This window comes from Alexandromys fortis, unplaced genomic scaffold, assembly GCF_014885135.2.
Source record: "Alexandromys fortis isolate MF-2015 unplaced genomic scaffold, M_Fortis_MF-2015_v1.1 scaffold_301, whole genome shotgun sequence".
In the NCBI taxonomy this organism is placed as follows: domain Eukaryota; kingdom Metazoa; phylum Chordata; class Mammalia; order Rodentia; family Cricetidae; genus Alexandromys; species Alexandromys fortis.
Window position 1 is genome coordinate 561,618 of NW_026068170.1, and position 20,914 is coordinate 582,531.

Here is a 20,914-nt window from a genome sequence, read left to right on the forward strand (position 1 = left end):
CTAAGACCTTTATTCAGGAATGGATATGCAGAGACTGTATGCTGTATCCCAGTACTTTGTAAAAGAAGGAAATAAATATCTGGGTTGATTTGGTCCCTTTCATCCCAAAGGTTCACCTTTGTAACCTCCTAGCATTTTGTCCCCTAAGACAATGAGTCTATTCTTTGCTCATTTGAAGTGTACAAATTATGGAAAATGTGGAGGAAAAATGCAAATATGGATTGTAAAGAAGCTTCGTAAGTAATTTCACCTGGCTCTTAACCTAGTTGAAGCCTCATCTAAAAAGCCTGACTCCCTTACAAGACCTGAATGTAAATTCAGCACTGTAATAGTGAGTGTTCTGTTATTGGGTATAAATAGATTTAGGATTATTATTTCCTCATACTAAATCCATCTCTTCACTAATACCTAGGGATCTTCCAAGTTTTATTGTGTGTATTCATGTTCATGTCTGTAGGTCTGTATGTACTTGTGTAAATGTGTGAGCTTAGGCTAAATCAACCTTGAGTGGTGCTGTTTTTCAGAAACCATCTAATGCTTTTTTTGTTGTTGTTTCACAGGCTCTCCCACTGGCCTAAAATTTGCTGAGTAGGCTAGCTGACCCCTAGTGATGCTTCCCAGAACTGGAATTAGGGATTACAAACAACACATGATCATGCCCAGCTTTCTTATAGGTTCTGGAGACTGAACCCAGGTCCTCATTTTCAGAAGTCAATCATGTTACTGACTGACTGTTTCTGAGCCATTCTTTATCTCTTTTCACTATCTTTAAAGTTTATTTTACCTCATGTAAGTTGAGTATTTCTGCTTTCTTATGGATTCAATTTACATGAAATATTTCATTATATTCCTTCAATTTCAGCCTATATGTGTCTTAGGAGATAAAGTACTTTTGAAAGCTACCTGTAACTGAATTTTTTCAATCTATTCAGTATCTAAATGTAACTAAATTAGAGAATTTATCCACTCATATTCCAATTGTTGATAATTAAGATCTTACTATATTTGGTGCTTGCCTTACTTTTTACTTTTATTTTATTTTATTTTATTTTGCTTCAGTTTCTCTTTTTGTTTAAATGGTTTACTCTCATTATAGTTTGTAATATTTTGTTTCAGATTCTGGATGTCTGTCAGAGATTTCACTTTGCAGTTACTTGAAATAAAATTTTTGATTATAATAAGTTGCTTTGAAATAATAGAAACTTGATGTGGTTTCAAAATAAGAAGTGCCTAACAGAAACCACAAGAAAAGGAAAATGCATGTCAAAGCAGCATGATTTTTTTTGTTTTGTTTTGTTTTTTTGCTCTGTGCATACTCGCTGTAGATAAATCAGCCTCACTGGCCTTTTGACACACCTGTAGATACTGGTGCTTCTGAAATGGGTCAAAGCCTGAGTGCACAACGTGCCAGCCTAGCAAAACACCAAGCCCCCCCACCAGCTCTGGAACCCCTACTGATGATGCGGATTATAGCCAGTGACTGACTGTGCAACCATCCACTAAGGTGATGCTAACTGGAATGGAAATCACAGAGATTGAAGCGATCTATCTTCCTCGGTCACCGGAGCTATTCTACAGACTGAACCCACAGGCAAGCCTGGAGAAGGAAGCCCTTGGGATGTAGCAAGAATTAGGTTTCACCATTCTAGCATTGAGGTCTAGGACAAAGTTTTATGTTTATTATCCTGTCCCACCCCCTAAAGATATAGCCCCTGCCTCGGACTATTAAGTGCAACAACTGAACTGACACTGAAAGCCAAGACAGGGATTTAATGTTCTACTTCCCAAAGGGAAAGTTTGATGTCTTTTTTGAAGCCCAAGGCCGGAGGAGGGATGTTGGATGCAATCACTCTTCTGGTAAGGGAAGCTCAGTGATTCATAGGAACAGGGGATTCTGGCATTGCTCAGTACTTGGGTGAACTCTTTGGTCTGGTATTGGGTTTGAAGTAGAAGGTCTGTATTTCTTTCCTTTTATCCACAAAAGAAGGCATCTTTTTCCATATTTGGCTACTAAGAGTTGGAAGATGTGTAAAGCCACAACTTCCTTCTTACCTTTCTATAGTTTTACAGACTGTCACCTGCCCTCCTTAGTTTCTGTGAAGGTAGTCTGGAGTTACCTAGCTGAGATATTGTTGAGAGACCTATAGTGTTCAAATGTCAGGACCACCTGATTTCATTACAAGATCATGCTTCATCCACAGAAAGGGAATAAAAATTTTAAGTGAAATTACTTGGTCAAGTTTTGAATATTCTCAATTTAGACTTTTGTGTTTCATCTTATAGTTTCTCAACTCAGCAATGGAACAGAAGTGACTTGCATCCAGTAGAAATCTTAATTTAAGTTTGAATTTTGACTGTTTCTCAGGGTAGGATATGTGGTAGGCTAGTGTCTAATGATCCCTGGTGTTGGCCTCACACTAGACTTCCAATCATAAGAATAAACAGCCATTAAGATATGATGTCCTGTAAGTCAACTATATGAAATGTATTTTTAATGTATGGTTTCTGGAGATGTAGTCCCATTTTTAATCAGAATGTGCAGTAACATTTACATGCTGTTAGTCGAGATCAAGCTCTTCTATTTGCAAAGGAACAGTTTTAGCACTGGTTAAGGATAACTGTACCCATCAGCATCTTTTATCACACAATTAGTATAGAATTTATCAAAACACCAATTTGGTAGAAGTATTGTATCCCATTCTTGGAATCTATTGCATTGGGTAGTCTAATGTTCATTTTCCCAATATTTTACCCACATCATTTCATTTTTGATGAATTGGTAGTTTATGTTGCTTTCCTATTGTTTCTTTTAAATATTCTGTAGGATTTTAAAAGATGGATTAAAACACCTAACATAATTATACCACATAGTACCAGCATAAAGACAGATGGGCTGATCAATGGAATCAGATTGAAAACTCAAGACATAAATCTACACACTGATGAAATGTGATTTCTGGTAAAGAAACCAGAAATTCACACTAGGAAAAAAAAAAAAACAGAAAACATCTTCAACAAATAGTGCTGATCTAATGGGATATCAGCATGTAGAAGAATAAAAATAGATACATATTCATCACCTTGCACAAAACTCAAGACCAGTAGATAGACTAGGACCTCAACATGAAACCAGACCCACTGAACCTGATAGAAGAGAAAATGGGGAATAGCCTTGAATGCATTGGCTTCTTTCTGAACTTCCTAAACAGATCACCAATAGTACAGCCACTGACAATTAATAAATGTGACCTCATGAAACTGAAAACTTCAATAAGGCAAGGAACCCTGTCAATAGGACAAAATAGCAGCCCACATAATTGGAAAAGATCTTTACCAACTCCACATCTAACAGAGGGCTAATATCCAAAATATATAATGACTCAAGAAAATAGACATCATAAACCAAATAATCCACTTTTGAAATGGGGTACAGATCTAAACAGAATTCTCAAAGGAGGAATTGCTAAGAAACACTTGAGTTCAGCAACCTTTGCCATAAGGGAAATGCAAGTCAAACCTACTTTGAGATTCCATAACATAGGTGACAGCCATGCTGGAGAGGATGTGGAACAAGGAGAACACTCCTCCATTGCTGGTGGGAGTGTAAACTTACACAACCACTTTGGAAATCAATATGGCAGTTCCTTGGGAAACTGGAACTCAATCTATCTCAAGACCCAGCTATACCTAAAGAATTCTCAATGTACCACAAGTACATTTGCTCAGTTCTGCTCATTTCAGCTTTACTTATAGTAGCCAGAAACGTGCAATAACATAGATGTTCCTCAATTGAAGAATGGATAAAGAAAATGTGGTACATCTACACAATGAGTATTATGCATTATTTTTTAAAAAATAACATCATGAAATTTGCAGGCATATAAATTGAACTAGAAAAAAATCATCCTGAGTGAGGTAACCCAGACCTAGAAAGACAAATATATGTACTCACTTATAAGTGGGTATTACCTATTAACAAAATGATAATCAAGCTACAATCCACAGACCCAGAGAGGTTAGGTAAAGAGGAGGGCTCTAGGTAGAACTTATGAATCTCCCTGGAAGGGGAAATAGAATAGAATTTGTGGGTGGACTGGGAGTGGTTAGGAATGAGAATCGGTGGTGGGAGGCAGAACTGGGAGAGGATAGAAGGAAAGAGAGTGCAGAGAGAGATAGCTGGAATTTGGGAATGGGCAGTGTTGAACCCTAGTGGAGCAGAAACTACCTGGAACCTGTAAAAGTGACTCTAGTGAGAACTCCAAGTAATGAAGAGAGAGTATGGACTGGCCATCTTTTATAGCCAGGCAAAGCTTCCAGTAGTTGGCAGGGGTTGCCTTCAGTCAAGTTGTAGACTGAGTGGGTCCCATGGAGATCCACAAACAAGCCAGGCTGATGCTAGACAGAGGGTCACTCACCAAAAGCTGACAAAGGGGCACGTTGCTGAGGATAACATCCACTCAGCTCACTGAATGTAGAGGGGTCAAGCTGGGGCCTGCATGGAGTCTTCACATCTAGGTTTTAGTCTCTTTGGGGAAGCAGGTACTTACTATCCAAGCTACAGAAAGAACATCCTGGGCACAGACCCAGTCACAAAACATTCTACCTATAATCTGTCCTGCCTGCAAGAATGGTTGGGGTAATGGTGGCATAGAACTCATGGGAGTGGCCAACCAAAGTGTGGTTTAGCTTGAAATCCACACAAAAAGAGGAAGCCCATACCCTACACTCCCTGGGTGGCCAGAAACGGGATAACCCAGAGACATAGGGTAGAATCAAACATTATGAGTCTAAAACAAGTCAAGAAATGATTCCCAATGGCATTCTGCTATATTTGGAGATCAGTACCTTGTCCTGTTATCATCAGAGAGGCTTTTCTCCAGCAACAAACGCGAGAGGGTACAGAGACCCACAGCCAGGCATTATGCAGAGAGAGAATCTAAATTGGAGGTCTTCCTCGGGTCCCGTTCCTTGGAGAACAGGGAAACCTGCAGAAGAAGGGGAAAAAAGATAGGAGTCAGAGGTGATGGGGATTACCAAGAGAACAAAGGCCACTGGGTCAACTAAGCAGGGCTCTTCTGGCCCCACAGAGACCGAAGTGACAAAATAGGGCCTGCATGTATCTGCACCAGATCCTCTGCATATTATGGCCCTCAGCTTAGTGTTTTTATGAAACTCCTAAGAGGGGAAGCAGGTGTTTCTCTTACTCTCTTGCCTGCTCTCGGTATTCTTTTCCTCCCAGTGGGTTACCTTCTTCAGCCTTGAAATGTCGGCTTTTGCCTTGTCTTGTTTTAGCTTCTTTTGCTGGGTTTGGTTGCCATCTCTTGGAGGCCTGCTCCTTTTTGAACTGAAATCGAGGAGGCGTGTACTTGGGTGAGAGGGGGGATGTGGGAAAGACGGGAGGAGTGGAGGGAGGAGAAGCTGTGGTTGGGATTATTGTATAAGAGAAGAATGTCTTTTCAATTTAACAAAAGAGTATTCTACCCAGCCTTATCAATGTTTCTGAAGTTTTTCATAATTGAGAGGAGAGCTTCAAGAACAAAACTCAGATACTACTTAACTACCTAGAATCTCTACTTTTATTGTAGATTTCTTTCTTCTCTGAACTCTTTTGATAAAATAACATTCATCTCATCTAAATGGGCTTTTCTCTGACTCTGATACATCTGCATTGAATTTTCTTAAAGAGTCACAAGTGATAAGAAAGAAAACTTAAGGTGTAACTAGCCTTTACTGAACATTTCTAAAAATATTATCTTTATCTTTTTCAATTAACCAAGTATAAATAGACTCCCACTTAGGAAAAAAAATCATCATTTGTTGTATTAACTACATTTAATTTTTGAACTGCAGCGGAATCTCCCTTACTTCACATCAATACGAAGAATGCCTGAACATTTTGAAAGGTATAATTCCCTTTAGACGAATACACACACATAAAGCAATTAAAATTTCAACATCAGTCCTGTGGTTCTTTCACAAAAGGCTTTCATTACTGTTTATACCCTACTATTTATCTCAGAATAAATAAAGTTCCCGCAATTAGCATTGTAGCCTCTAATGGTGTTATCTGTCCAGGAAATGAGCATTTATTCTTAGAGACAGAAGACTTTAGTACTATAGAAAGCACTTGTTTTCCAATAGGCCATTTGTACTTTGAAGCAAAAAAAAAAAAAAAAAAAATCCCAAGTCCCACATAGCGCTCTACTGATTTACTGCATGTATACCATGCATGACTGGAAGAAGGCTCTTCTTTCCCTCTTCTGCATAAAGTATTTTGCCTTTATGTGCATGTCCTGGCTAAAATCTTGTCACTTTCTAATCAGTTTGTCACATCAATCTCATGTCCAAATGATATACTTGAACAGTAAGCTATAGCAAGGAAAATGTATTTTTTATTGTTAGGTGGTTTTTCACAGGAGGCAGGATCTGCCTCCGGCAGGCTGAGTGTGGATAATGGATTCATCAGCACAAGTATACACCAAAGGACAAGAGTCAGCACCAAATCACTTGACCTCTTCATCCTGTTTGATTAAAGCAGCTTTTCAACAAATGTGTTACATAAATAACCCTTTCACCAGAATGAGTTCCTCCCAGATTCGCAAGTTTAGATATTTGTCTTAGAAGAGTCATGAAAGGATGCTCTTGAAGGAATGTCAAATTTTGATCATCAGATTTGTTGGCAGACTTTGGTGGAAAGTTGAGAGTTTCAGCAAAATATGTTTCAATTTAAACTAAGGAATAGCAGAGGGCAAACACTAAACTAAGAATCTGACAACACAGAGAGGAACAGAATATTTGCTGGCACCAAATATGGGGCTTTGGGGATCTTTCAAATGCCTAGCAGTCTAAGACAGACAACATTCAGATTTAAGATTACCCCAGAGAAGGCGGGGAACCAAAACTGCAGATGGAGCTGAGTTGGGGGAGTGCTTGACTAGTGCGCCCCATGGTCCATGCTCAATGCCTGAAATCACAAGCACTAAGCAATTTAAAATAAAAAACAGCAGTGATTTCTTCAAAACCTTCTCATAAACTATGACACATGCTCTACAAATGAATGCCAACTCAAGAATGATTTTAAAAAATGTATAAATTTCATTTTTCTTACTCAGTACTTTTTGCCCACACTGTTAGCTATGCAGCATGTTGTCCCAGACAGAACCTCCTGAAAAAGAAAAGTGGAACCTTACCAGTTAGCCTATATATTTAAAATTAATAGAAAAATGAATTATTCATCTATATTTATAGTCTACGTATAAGTATCTGGTCTTTGCCATCACAGTTGTTTGTCTTACATGAATTAATAATTCATAAGGAACTAGTTGCTTTCAAATACAGAAAATCCTTTGCTCCTTTTTCCTTGACACCATTTTTTTTAATATTACAATTCTGGTGTAGCCTACATCATTTCTAAGAACTTGAGGCTAGAGAACCTGAAAATGCTTCATCTTTAACACCATTAGGCCTCAATGCTATTAAGGAATGAAAAGATGATAACAATTTTCTTTGGTGCAGAGTCCTCCAGACCAAAAGTGCTTCTTAGATGCAAGATTTCTAAAAACATACACAGATGCTTTAGATGATTTCCTTAAAACTGAAAGTAAATGTTTTGTTGCTCTTTGTAGTGCCTTATAATTAAGAGCTTTGCACCCTAAGATAGCTCATCACCATTAACGCTGTATCAAAATTATTTAAAAATAATAAAATGCTTGTAAAATTCTGCATTTGGTTAATTGCACCTGCTTCTTCACCTACTTTCTTTATTGTACGTGTGCAATAAAAGACCTATCCTTTAAATGTACCTAGATTTATTTAATCTTGTATGTGCTGTTTTCACCAATTATGAACATTATGAACAAAGGTAGATGACAATGGGTACTCTGATAGAATTTCTGTAAATCAAACATAATATAGAAATTAAACGTTGTTGTCTGAGGTTTTCTGCCCTTCCCAGGTCCCGCAGTTGTTAAGTCCCAAAGAAATCACACAGAGGTCTACATTAGTTATAAACTGATTGGCCCATTAGCTCAGGCTTCTTATTAACATATATTAGCCCATTATTCTTATCTATGTTAGCCACAGTGGGGTAGTCACATCTTGCTTCTTCTGTGGTGGGCTCACAACTGCTGAGGAATGGGCTTTCTTCTTCCCAGAATTCTCCTGTTCTCTTTGACCTGCCTCTACTCCTGTCTGATTGTCCCGCCTATACTTCCTGCCTGGTTACTGAACCAATCAACCTTTATTTAAAATATAATTGACAGAATACAATTGTCCCACATCAAAATGTGATCATTATTAAACCTCAGATTAGGTCCTTTCATTTTTCTTCTAGCCATTTCTACCTTTGCCAGGTTGAAATGCTAATCTGTTTTCAACTGTTGCAAAACAGTACATTCTTTATTTAAAATTCTGTCTTGTTTTGTTTGAGACAGGGTCTTATTAGTTCCTGATGGCCTAGAATTCAGGTTGGCCTTAAATTCCTTCTTGATTTTTCCTGCCTCTACCTTCCAAGTACTGTGCCTATAGGTGTGTGATATGACAAGATGCTTTGAAATAGTTTAAAATATAGATATTGCTCTATGTTGAAGGAACTTCATAAAGTAGTCTACACTTTCCACCACAACATGTATTCACCAGTTATTGATAATACTCTCATCGGATTATGCAATATGTCTTCTCTGAATATTTATAACAGAATTTTTGTGTAATGTCTCTTCCAAAAATGATTCATTCCAAAAAAATAAAACACTGAAAAGGACTTTAGCTTATTGATACTATGATATGTAGTATTAATAGCAGTTCAACTTATGCAAATATCTAGAGTCAAAATCATGTCCATCTTTTTGCAAATATCTGTAAATTCTGCTGTGTGCCTTGGGTACTAACTTCATCTTCAAGTCTTTACATTTGGAAGCCTCACATCTCATCTATTGAGCATCAATCTGTGCACTAATGATGTCATGAAGGGCAAAGCTCATCTGTGATATACTACAAGGACACAACCAGGGTATTATGTCATATGGCAGATAAATTGATATGCTGGGGATTGAGGCTTTGAAATCATAGCCATCAGTAACAAACTGTGTTTACTCTGGTTGCTAATGTTGGCACATCCCTCAACGAAATGGTCTCTTCACTAATATTCATGAGTCAAAAGAGGATATTTTACTAAATATCTAAATTCCATACCGCAAAATAACTACAGCTCATTTTTAAGCATATGGAATGTGTGAATAAGAGACAGAAGAACAACAGAGAAACACACAGAGAATGAGAATTTGAAGTACAAATTCCGTTCAGTGCTTCCATGGGATTAAAGTACCAAAGTGATCCAATAGTGACTTGAAAAGGAAAGATTTATAAAAAGTACAGAACTGTTTTATATAAAGCTTAATAGAGAGGTACATAATGAATGCTTTAAACAGTTTTCATCTAGCATTTTAGTAACTGATATTCTATTATCCAATTATATAGTCAAAGACTAAATAAATAAAAAGCTTTCCCCTGAAAGAGTAAAATACAGCTTCTAACCTGCAGCACCTCATGATACAGGTGAATTTATGGGATTAGAAGCATGAAATTACATAAAAACCCATTTTAATCCTAAATCAACATTTTAACTTTTAATTCCAGGCTTGCTGTTTGCTGTGTATATGTTAGTAAAGTAAAAATATTAATTGGGGCAAAGAATTCTGTTAGGCTATTAGTTTAGCTTAATAAGGTTTTATATTCATAATTACTAATTATCCATGCAAAGGGCTAATTTCTGGGAAAACAGGGTCAGCAGCCTCAAATATTTATTCATCCCCACAAGTATGTACTGAAGATATCAGGAAACCTGAGGAAAAGAAAAGTTAAGGTCAGTCCTGCCACTAGTCTCAAAGCAAAATGGAAACAGAAAATTAATGCTAGTTAAGCCAACAATCTTTCTGGAATAACAATTTTTTTTCCTGTTTCCTCAGGACAACCCACAACTTATTCATAGACAATGAAAATAATTCTTGCATAAATGTATTATAAAATCCATAAAAATAAGACAAAATCCATGTACCTTCAGAAGGGTGTGGCTCATACTAAATTTTATGAGTGTTTGTCTGCAAGGTGCATTTAGAAACCACCCTCAAATAAATGGAAATGCATCTGCTTTGAGCAACAGAACACTATCAATAGAATACTATTGAGCAAAGTGGAGAGACCACTGCAGATTCAAGCGCCCTCTAAACTCAGCTTGAGACGCAGTGTTGCCCAGACTGATGCTGGTGATCGCCCCGAGGAATCAGGTGAGAAAGCTGATGAGGTGTTCATTCTCTTCTGGTTCCCAAAGTAATCGGATTTGCTATTTCAGTGTAGAAGAAAACCTCTGGGCCTTTTGGTATTTGCCTGAACTTTTAATACTAAATCTATCCTGCATTGCTGAGCCAGTCAGCTCAATCTGCATTCTCAGAGTCATGTCTTTAATGGAGCAATGAAAACGTAACATACGTGATTAAGAAAGCCTGAATGCATGCTACCATCCGCCTTCATCACATACGATAATGTTAAATTCACAATTCAGAAACCATGATTTACCACGGCGAATTGAGATTGCACTAAAGTTTGAAATGTTGTGAACGATTCTGCTAAACAGATCAATTATTTTAGTGGACTGACCAAGGCAAATTTTAGATGACTTTAAAAATACAACTACTTTCAAACAATGTTTACAAGCAAGGTGCTAAAATGTCAATCGTTAACTAACTGATCTCAAGTAATTCTCAGGCTCACATATAGATACATGCACCATAATTACTAGGAAATAATGCAATGTTGGCTTTTCTATGTAAGCATTATTACTGAAGACAAAATTTCCATAAAGAGATTAAGTAAACTCAAAACATTTCTATAACAAATAATTTCTCATTAGAAGTAAAATCATCCAACAAAAAAATAATAAATATGTAAAAAATCATTGATATTCATTTAAGTATAAATTAATAAGATGCTTCTAAAAGGACTGGAATACCTCATGACAAAAACAAGCTTTTCCGTACCCTTGTGATAGGTGATTTGGGGGAATTTTCCCTAAGATAACACTTCCTCAAAAGCAAGAAAGCACAGCCCCAGAAAGAAATCAATGCCATCTTCTCAACAACAAAACACATGCTCAGTGGGAGGGGAAGGCTTGCTAAATTATGATGCATTAATGTACGGGTGTTGCGCAGCTATGAACAGTGATCATTATGAAGATAAATTGTAGACAACCAACTGTAACCCCATCACAAGTGGCGAAACAGAAACTGAAGATCGTATGTGACGAAGATGAGGTTCATCTTTGCCATGCACTGTAAAGGAGCCGTTCGCAAATGGCTGCATGGAAATGGTAAACAGAAACTAAAACACCCGCTGCTCCAGTACTGAGTATCTTCTGTTCATATTTTAATGGTAGGGAATGTGGAGAGTATAACAATAAAAATAAAAACACCATGATTATATACGAAGTGAAAAGCCACACCGTGGTCAGAGAAGCTGAAACAAATTTTATTTTTGGAACGGTTTTGCTCTCAGAGTTAGCTCTCAGCAAAGGTGAGCAGAAAGTGTGGCGTGCGCACCCGTGCTTGTCCATACTGACCTACCCACCACCCTCTGGCATCACAATCACCAGGGCAGCAGCTTCTCTAACTGATGGACTTGCAAGGACACATCACCATCACCCAAAGGACATAGTTCACTTAGGGATCTCTCTCAGTTTTGTACATTGTATGAATACAAGTAAATACAAGTGGAAAATGTCATGTTTCTACTGATGGTGTATGGGAGATTTTCATGATCCTCCAAATCTCTTTCCACTGTCTAGTCATCTTTCCCATTCCCAACCCTCAAGCTACTGGTTCACTGAAACCTTAATTGCATACAACTCAGAAGGATCCAAATGGGAAAGATACATAGTATAATTAGTAAGACTTACACTTAAATCTCACCTTCCAAGAGAGACAAGCATGAGTCTGACCTAGTCGGTTTATCTGAATCTTAGGTTCTGAGTCTGGAAGTGATGCCGATAAGAATAAGAACTGCTACTCCACCAAGTGTAGTGTAGCCTTTGTAGTCAGTGCTAGACATTAGTATGACTCAATCTTGGGGAAAATACTCTACTACACAAACAGCTTTTACTATTTCAATTCCGCAGAGAAGTAAATATCCTTAAAAAGATATTGATAAGTCTATAAAAAGTCAAAATAGCTTTATATTTCTAATATAACCGTTGATATCATTTCAGAGGATTCTATAAAATATGCCTATTGTCAAACATATTCTCATATTTGTTTTTAAGTTAACTAATATTTCTCTAAACATTACTTTTAAATTATTTATTTACCTTAATGTTCTATTTAAAGAGTTCTAAAAACTATACTTTTAGAAATAATTTTGAAATGAACAAAATGCTTTGTTTTTTACTATATTTCAAACAATGTATTTTTTAAAAGACTCTTAATTTATACTGGCTAATGTGTTGCCTCAAATTCACTATAAGATATATACACATGAATTCAAAAAATATGGTATATGTTTATTTATATAATTTTAAGGAATTTGTAGCATTTATTTTTGTATTATGAGATTTTTAAGACACTAAACAGTCTGATTTATATCAATGATAAGAAGTTCAAATGAGTCACTGCAATCATTGCACTATAGAAAGTTAGCTATTTTTTGGTTTAAAAAGATAAAAACAAAAAGACATGGATGTAAATAATATCTATTCATGTAAGGCTAAGAAACTAAACTGATCCAGAAGAACCAAAAGGCAACAAAGCTAATAGAAGAGAAATACGCTAGATGAGACAGTGGGAGTGTTCAGTTGATGCCTGCTAGGTTTTAGGGAAAATGGCTAAATAAAAAGGTTATTTTAGTGGGACTATCTGGATGAACTTGCAAATGACCCAGTGTCTGTTGTACAGTAAGAAACAGAAACATAGTTTGACTAATAGTTATAATATGAAGTACTACAGAGAGGATCAAATTTGCAATGGAAAATGACTTTTTCAAGGTCACAATTTGGAAGGTGTCCTTGAGAAAATCAATGCACAAAGGAAGAGTAAACCAAGAGACTGAACTGTCAGAACCAGAGAAGGAAGGTGTGGCACCATGTATTATTTTCCTTTTTATTGTTGTGATAAACATATACCAAAGCCAGCTTGGGGGGAAATGTTCTATTTGATATACATGTCCCAGGTTACTCTGCATTACTGAGGGAATTTAAGCGGAGCAGGAACCTGAAGGCAGGAACTGAAGTAGAGGCTATGGAGTTGTTTACTGGCTTGTTTCCTGTAGCTCCTTCAATTTTCTCCTTTTATACTTGAAACAAACTTACTATGAGAAACGGTTTACAAAATGTACATTAGACATAAATCATGGAGGATTGTCTCCCAAAAGACCTTAAGTATGAAAAGTTTAAATACAAATCTGATACAACACACCAAAAAATGAAACTGTTATGCCAGAATCAATTAAATCAAAGATCTTACTTGATGCAAAAATAACAAATTCAATTATTCAAGTGATTGCAAAGAGGAGGGTTGAGGAGGCAAACTCACTTCTCTGGGTCCTATTTTGTTCTTAAAATAATATATAGTCAGATTATTTACAAAAATACCAATTTATCACACAGATATTTGCATAGCATAGCTGACATAGTCTAGGGAATCTCTAAAATTTGTGTTTTCCCAAAAGCAATTTCATACACAATGAAATAGGGATGCACAAATGAAATCAATTCTGTAATAAAGACTCCCCTGTAGGCAAGTGGCACCAGTGGATTTTCCACTAGGTTTGTCACTGGCATATCTCTTGAAGATAAGTGAGTCAGATGTTTATACTGCTCTGAGCATATTTAACTTCTTGATATCTTGTTTATCTTATTTATGTGGCCAGTCTAGTTTGAAGGCTAAATGAGATAGTAAATGCTAATATAGGGCATATATAGAACAACACCCTACATGTTGAAAAGCCTATCTTACTAGATACTTACACTAAACCTGCAACAAGGAATGCTTATAAACCAATAAAGCCATATAAAAACTACAATATCATCTCTTTTTTGCTTTGGGAAATTAATGAATATTATGGAAAGTATTTATTGTATGTGGTTAAATAAAAGTAATTAAACCTAAACCATATTTCCATATTATATAAACTTTTAAAAATATACCCACATGTATGTCCCCCAAAAAATAGTAAGAAAAATTCTGTCTTAGTAGTCATTACATAAACAATGATTTTCTTTACTATAAAGGTAACACTTCTTTTACCTTTATAAGAATGTAAGAAAAAATTGTACTATGACATATTTATAACCAAAAAAAAAACCCTTCAATTAAAATGGGATTTAGTATGTGGACCTTGTGAACTCAGGCTGATTCAACTTCTAATCACAATCTTTTATTCTAACACTTTTTTGAAATTACAAAATAACCTGTTAAGGGTGAAAATATTTGCAATATATTATAGTGCTTCCATTTTTTCAAATGTTTTTAATCTCTCAGACCAACACCTTATCTACCTCTTTAATTTATAGCGTTTCCAGTGCGTGTCAATCTCAGATTTGTGTTTTCTGCATACCATAGGGAGCTTTTCATTTCCTCCAAAGAGGGAGAGGTTTATGTGTAGATTCTCTTTATCACCAGACAGAACTTTGAGGGGCATGCTAGATAGCAGCTTAAGGGTGACATCACATGGAAAGCTGGAGACTCCTTATCAATTACAGTGCTGATGGTGTGAAAATAAGCTTGCTTCCAAAGCCTGCCCATTGAATTCCCAGACTACAGCAGTTGACTCTCTTGCTTCCAAAGCCTGCCCATTGAATTCCCAGACTACAGCAGTTGACTCTCTTTCTCTTTCCCTAACAAAAGACAGTGAGTGGTTGGTCTGCTTTGAACTCAAAGACGTTTAAGAAATGATGTAACAAACACAAAATTTAGATCAATCCAGGCATCAGGCAATTAAATTCAGCTGGCCTGACCCAGCAGCACGTGCGTTCACTGCGGTAAGATGAATTTCCTTTGTGAACCAAACTTCGGGAGTTGTGGATGGGTCACCTCCTCTCACAGAGCGCCATTCTTTCATCGCTTTGGTAAAGGATACTAAAGCGATCAATTCTTTTTCTGTGTCTTCGGAACAGAAGGGACGGTTGCTGCAGATCACATTATTAATTAAGATACAACAGCAATAGTTGCACTAAAGTAGTTAAAGCCCATGAGGCCTTAACCCTAAACAAAGAACTATAGGAAACTAAGGACTTCTGAGAGTGGGAGAAATAGTCTCCAGCTCGTTATCTAATGCCAAATGGCCATCCCTGAAAACAGACGTACAAGTAAAATATACAGACAGAGTAGGCTGCATTTAAGAATATATATGTATGTGTGTGTGTGTACAACAGTTAATGAAAAAGAGACCATGAATTTGAAAAAAAAAAAAGCAAGAAGAGATTTTTTTTTTAGAGGGATTGGAGGGGGGAAGGAGAAGGTGTAAATTGTTACATTATTACTATCTTAATAATAGATATTTTTTAAAAAACAGATGGGATCAAGGACCGAGGCTTCTACATACACTGCAATCTTACTGTTAGTAAACCAATCTAATTCTTTTTAAGCCACTGCCTTTCAAAGGAGCCATTTTAATAGATACTCACATAGGACTTTTCTTTTGGAAAGGTTCTCTTGAATAGTGTGGAGTGGTATAAATAACATAAAAGAGTAGACTAGTCTTTGTGTGAATGCAATTCTAAAGCAGAAATCCAGATGTAAGTGAATCAGGTGTGTAGCCAAGGACAGGAGATACTGAAGCACCAACACAACTAGACTGGGAGCTCATCCATAGCACATCGTACACTGAGTATCCAGGAGAAAATAAGGTCTAGGTCTTGCTGAATGATTTTTTAAAAAAAGACGGACATGGTTACCTTCACCAAAAGACATCAGGGCTATAGTTAAGAATTCATATGTTTGGGAATAGAAAAAGGGCAGGAAAAGCAGAAAGCAACCATGCTATAAATGAGAAAAATAAAAAGAAATGACAAAATACAGCCTCAGTAAAGATTTTTCATAGATCTCATAGATTATGTTAAAGAGTAATATAGAAATATACTTGCATATTTTATCTGCAGTTCAAGAAAACTGAGCAGGAAGCCCTCTTCAGTAGATTTGGATAGGATATTCACTTGGTCTCAATTAACAAAGGGTAAAAAAAGGCATTGCCTGTGGGTTTTCTTTATTCAGGGAGGAAAAATATATCTGAAAGTGAAGCCAGCTGCCAGATGGAAGATGTGTTTTCAGAGCTCAGAAAACCAAAGCAGAGCTAACACTGCTGACCAGCTACAACTGGGACCTGCCTTAGCACTCATTTGCTGTTTGCATCCATTCATAAAATCTCCATGTTTAGACATGAAACAGAGCACAGAAGAGATACTGCTATGGTCTGCTGAGTGGTCGTGCCAGATGAAGGCCTGTTGCTGTTGTGAAAAACACAAAAGCAAACACTACTCTAGTGATTTAAGGAAACACGACTGTGGCTGCTCAGTCATCTAGGAGGACAGAGCTAATGCATAAACATAACAATTACTTCAAATAACTTACTTAAGATCAGTACGGAATCCACTATATCTTGCAGTGATGTGTGCGATCTTTGGGTAGCGGTGTAGTGGTCACCGAATCAAATTTTTTTTTTTGGTGTGTCATTTTATAATAAGGCAGAATCCTTGTTTACACTTCCTTAATTACCTAATTCTCATTAAATTACTCAATATTTTCAACTCTTTCTGAAGACAATTTAGATAGAAGTAGACAGGTGTTTTAAAGTAAGATCAATGTACAAGAAGAGAACAGAACTTGGATTGAAACCAAGGAAGAAGTTTCATCACCTGTGTATCTTTGCTTTGTCTATGAAAACTGATAATAACCAACTCTTCCTGAAAATAATATATTTCTCATTATTAGTGTAAATATGTTCTACATGCTTTCTAACAAGATAACAGATTTTTTTTTATTGTGGCAGATGGGTTTCTTAAGTCTGGAACTTATATATAATAAGGAGAGACTTTTTAAAACAATCTGCAAGGAAACTATTCATTCCTTAATCTCTGTGTCCTAGATTCTAAATCCTACACCCTTTTTACTGTTAGTTATGACTTATCTCAACCAACATAAGGACTGATCTATGTGTACCTACAAGCTAAAAGCCTAACTCGTATGATGTGGTACATTATACAGTAGAGTACCACTCAGCGGTTAAAAAAAAAAAATGACTGTGAAATTTGCAGGCAAAGGGATGGACCTAGAAAAATTTATTCTGAGTGAGGTAACCCAGTACCTGAAAGACAAACATGATATGTGCTCACTCACAGGTGCCGATTAGAAGTAAAGTGTGGACTAACCAACCTAAAATCCACAGCCCCAGAGAATCTAGATAACGAGGGCCAAAAGAGGAATATGTAGATTTCCCTTGGAAGGGGAAGTATAAAATATCTCTTGGGTAAACTGGGACCAGGCATTGGGGGAATGAAGGGATGGGAACTAGATGGAATGGGTTGGGCAGCCTGGGGTCAGGAGGCAGGTTGGTGGCAGGATGGACGAGGAGAGTAACAAAAGAGACATCTTGATGCGGGAACCACTTTGGGGTTAGAGAGAAACCTGTTGCCAAAGAAATCCCAAGGAACCCACAATGAATGACCTCATCTAAGATTCCTAGCAATAGTGGAAAGGGTACCTGAACTGACCATCTACTATAAGCAGACTTCCCTAATTTCTACTAGAGATACTCTATCCAGTAACTGTTGGAAGCAGAGGCAGAGATCCACAAGCAAACACTTTGCTAAGCTCAGAGAGTCTTGCAGAAGAAAGGGATGAGGAATTGTACTAGCCGGGGGGGGGGACTTGATGGGGAGCCCACAGAAATAGCAAGTCTGAGCTCAGGACTAGATAGGTCCTGCCTTAACCTGATGCTTCGGGCTTTGTACAAGCCCATGGTAGTCCTGCCCCTTTCTGAACAGAGATGGAGAAGGAGCAGATGGGGGGGAGGGTTGATGGAAAAAAGGAAGGAATGGGAGGAGAGGAGGAAGGGAAAACTGGTTGGTATGTAAAATACATTAAAAATGTTATTTAAATTTAAAAAAATGTTAAAGTCCTGAAGAATGACAATTAATTATTGAATGTATTAGTCTAGGGAAGGAGAATCATCTCTGCAGAAAAGCTAGTTGCTGTTGACGAAGGTGTGAGGTGATTTGTTGCATCCTTCTGTCCATCCCCTAGCTCTGGTTATGTTAATGTCTTTCTTCTCCTTGTTTGTCAAAAGAATTGTGTTGACTTAAACCAAGGAGTCAAACCCTGTCTCATGACAAACAGAACCATCTGTTTGTTTCCTCCCAGTCCTTCAGGGCTTGTGTTGTTCCTACTGTTTTCCTCTTCTTACCTCTTTGTGTCTTTTGTTTTCTCCTCTGTCTGTCTTCTATGTTTCCTGGAGCCTTTACTAATATGCAAAAATGCTGACTTAAAATGATACCATCTTACATTTCTGGATAGATTAGAAGCTGTATATATTCTCTCCATCAGTGTTGTTGAGGTTGTTACAGAAACATTCCTTAAACAAACAGATTGAGAGTAATAGTCCTTACCAGGCAAACATATCTGGAGCCATGATTTGGTTAAAGAAAAGCTCAGACTGGTTTGCTGTCTCCAGTCACTCAGCCTCATCTCTCCTCAACTCTGCTTTTCCGTGGCATGCATTTTCCCATGGGCCTCACTGCTCTGTCATTACCTTCTTTTGTTACTGGAGACAAGCATTGGTGGTCACCTGAGAACCTTTCTTTCCACTCTAAGAAAAGAATAAATGTCTCACTCATTTTTGTCAATTATTCTTTTTTTTCTGTTTTCAATTTGTTTTTTCTCCTCTGCCTGAATAACTGCAAAAGCAATGGTAAAGCTTTTATTAGTAAGTAGAATTAGCCTCCGAACAGAGACTATGAAAGAAACTATCAATCCACCGAATCTAGACTGATTAAACTAACTGAAGCAGAGAGCGCAACCCTGATAGGCTCATGGTGTCTCAAAAGGAGAAAGCGAAGGGAGGTTTAGTACAAGAAGGCTGAAAGCAGATGTTTTACTGTGATAATTAAGTAGGAATTAATTAAGATTTGGAAAACTTTATGACAAGTAATTTGGGATTGTTGTACCATCAAGATGAGAGCCTGGATAAACGATTACCCAAAGAAGCAAGCTGTGTGTCCATAGAAGTAAACATTTCCAATTATTCACAAAGACAAATTAGACCACTGAGTGTTCTAGAAGCAAAAATGGATAATTTACTCCTTACTTAGTTATCTTACTGATTAAAAATAGTCCCTGAACAAAAAGTGAAATTTCTGACCCAGGTGCTTTCAGTTTTCAGTTGATATGGCTAAATTATGTTGAGGAAGTTGCCTTGGTTCTTAAACAGAGAAACTTTTTCACCAAAGTATTGATTAGATCTTGTCCTGATGTACTCTAGAGAGATGGGAAATTTTAGGCTGCATCAGTTCCTGCCAGGAAAAGTTCTGTTGCCCAGAAGTCTGTTCTTTGAACTCAGAGGACACTGTAAGGACACTGAATAACATGAGACAGTCTCCAACAATGAGAGATCACCCCAACTACAACGCCAATAGGGTCTTGATATAAGAAAACGGTGGCTATATGAAATAATTCTAGGGTGACAACTAGTTGTCTGAGAGCTCATCTGAAGCATATAGATTAGAGACTTTGCATATGGTATTCAATTCCACAGAAGTCTGTATTTCATTTTCACCACTCAAGAATAGAAGAAGGAATAGCATGGAAGGATGAAGAATGCTGAAAGAGATAGGAAGATGATAAGGAGTCATTGGGATTAATCTCTTCTCAAAAAAAAATGAAATGGGAAATCTAACAAGAATGGGCCATGGAGTTTAATGTATACCGACCAAAATTTAATTGAATTGGCTTCCAGATGACCATACTTACCTGTAGTTTTAAACAAGGACAATATAGGTTGGTTTGCAAGTCAGCATTTCTTATCATCTAAAGATTATAAAAACTGGATTAAATTATTAGAGCAAGATTTGAATACAAATTTTAATATTTGAATAAGATTGCATGCATTATAGTCCATGAAAAAAAAAGTTGACAAGTTAAGATGAATTCAGAAGAAAATAAGAAGACAAAGGTTGTGGCAAGATTGCATGTTCATGCAGTTTAAGAAATTACTAAAATAATCAGGGATATTCAGCTTGAAGAGATACATAGCTAGAAGCCAATGAAAGATTACTCTAATCCGTGATCCCTTAAAAATCCTCTGAAAGTGAGTTATGCCATTATTCAAGAGTCTTCCTATCCAAACTATGGTTCACAGACAAGCAACATTAGCATAACCTGGGAACCCACAAGAATGCAGAATAACAGATCCTATCTCACACACATTCAATTGTTTTGTTTTTTAATGTGCTCATTAGATGAATCACCTGAAGTGCTTGTAGAAGTGTTTCCAAGCACAGAAGCAGTAACCACCAGCTCCATAGCCAAGATGCAGATTCTCAGAATCACGCTCCGACTTGCTGGTTTCGAATTCCAGAGGCTATAAATCAGATAAGCTTGAGAAACTTCAACCCAGATAGACTAGTAAATCACCTAGATTTTGACTGCAGCTTCTAAAATTTTATGCCATGACTGAATACGCTGGTCTGGGAGATAATGGAACCTAATCATGGGACTATTCTAAGGAGATGCTGACCATCTGTCAGAAATGACAAAGCAAGAAAGTTTGTTCTCTGTGGGAGGCAGAATCCAATGATTCGGCTTCCTTCTGAATATAAAACGTAGAGTCTCCTAAATCCAGCTGTGATTTCTTGAGCCAATTTGCAAGGATGCATTTACTAGTG

At 37.1% G+C, this 20,914-nt stretch overlaps 1 long non-coding RNA gene across 1 annotated transcript in view; it reads right to left on the reverse strand.

The window, feature by feature from the left end:
* LOC126492179 (uncharacterized) overlaps positions 1–20,914 on the reverse strand; it is a 113,771-nt gene that overhangs the window by 12,908 nt on the left and 79,949 nt on the right. Inside the window, exon 2 of the long non-coding RNA XR_007589544.1 lies at positions 4,846–4,985. This is a non-coding gene — a long non-coding RNA (uncharacterized lncRNA). The remainder of the gene's footprint in view (positions 1–4,845; positions 4,986–20,914) is intronic.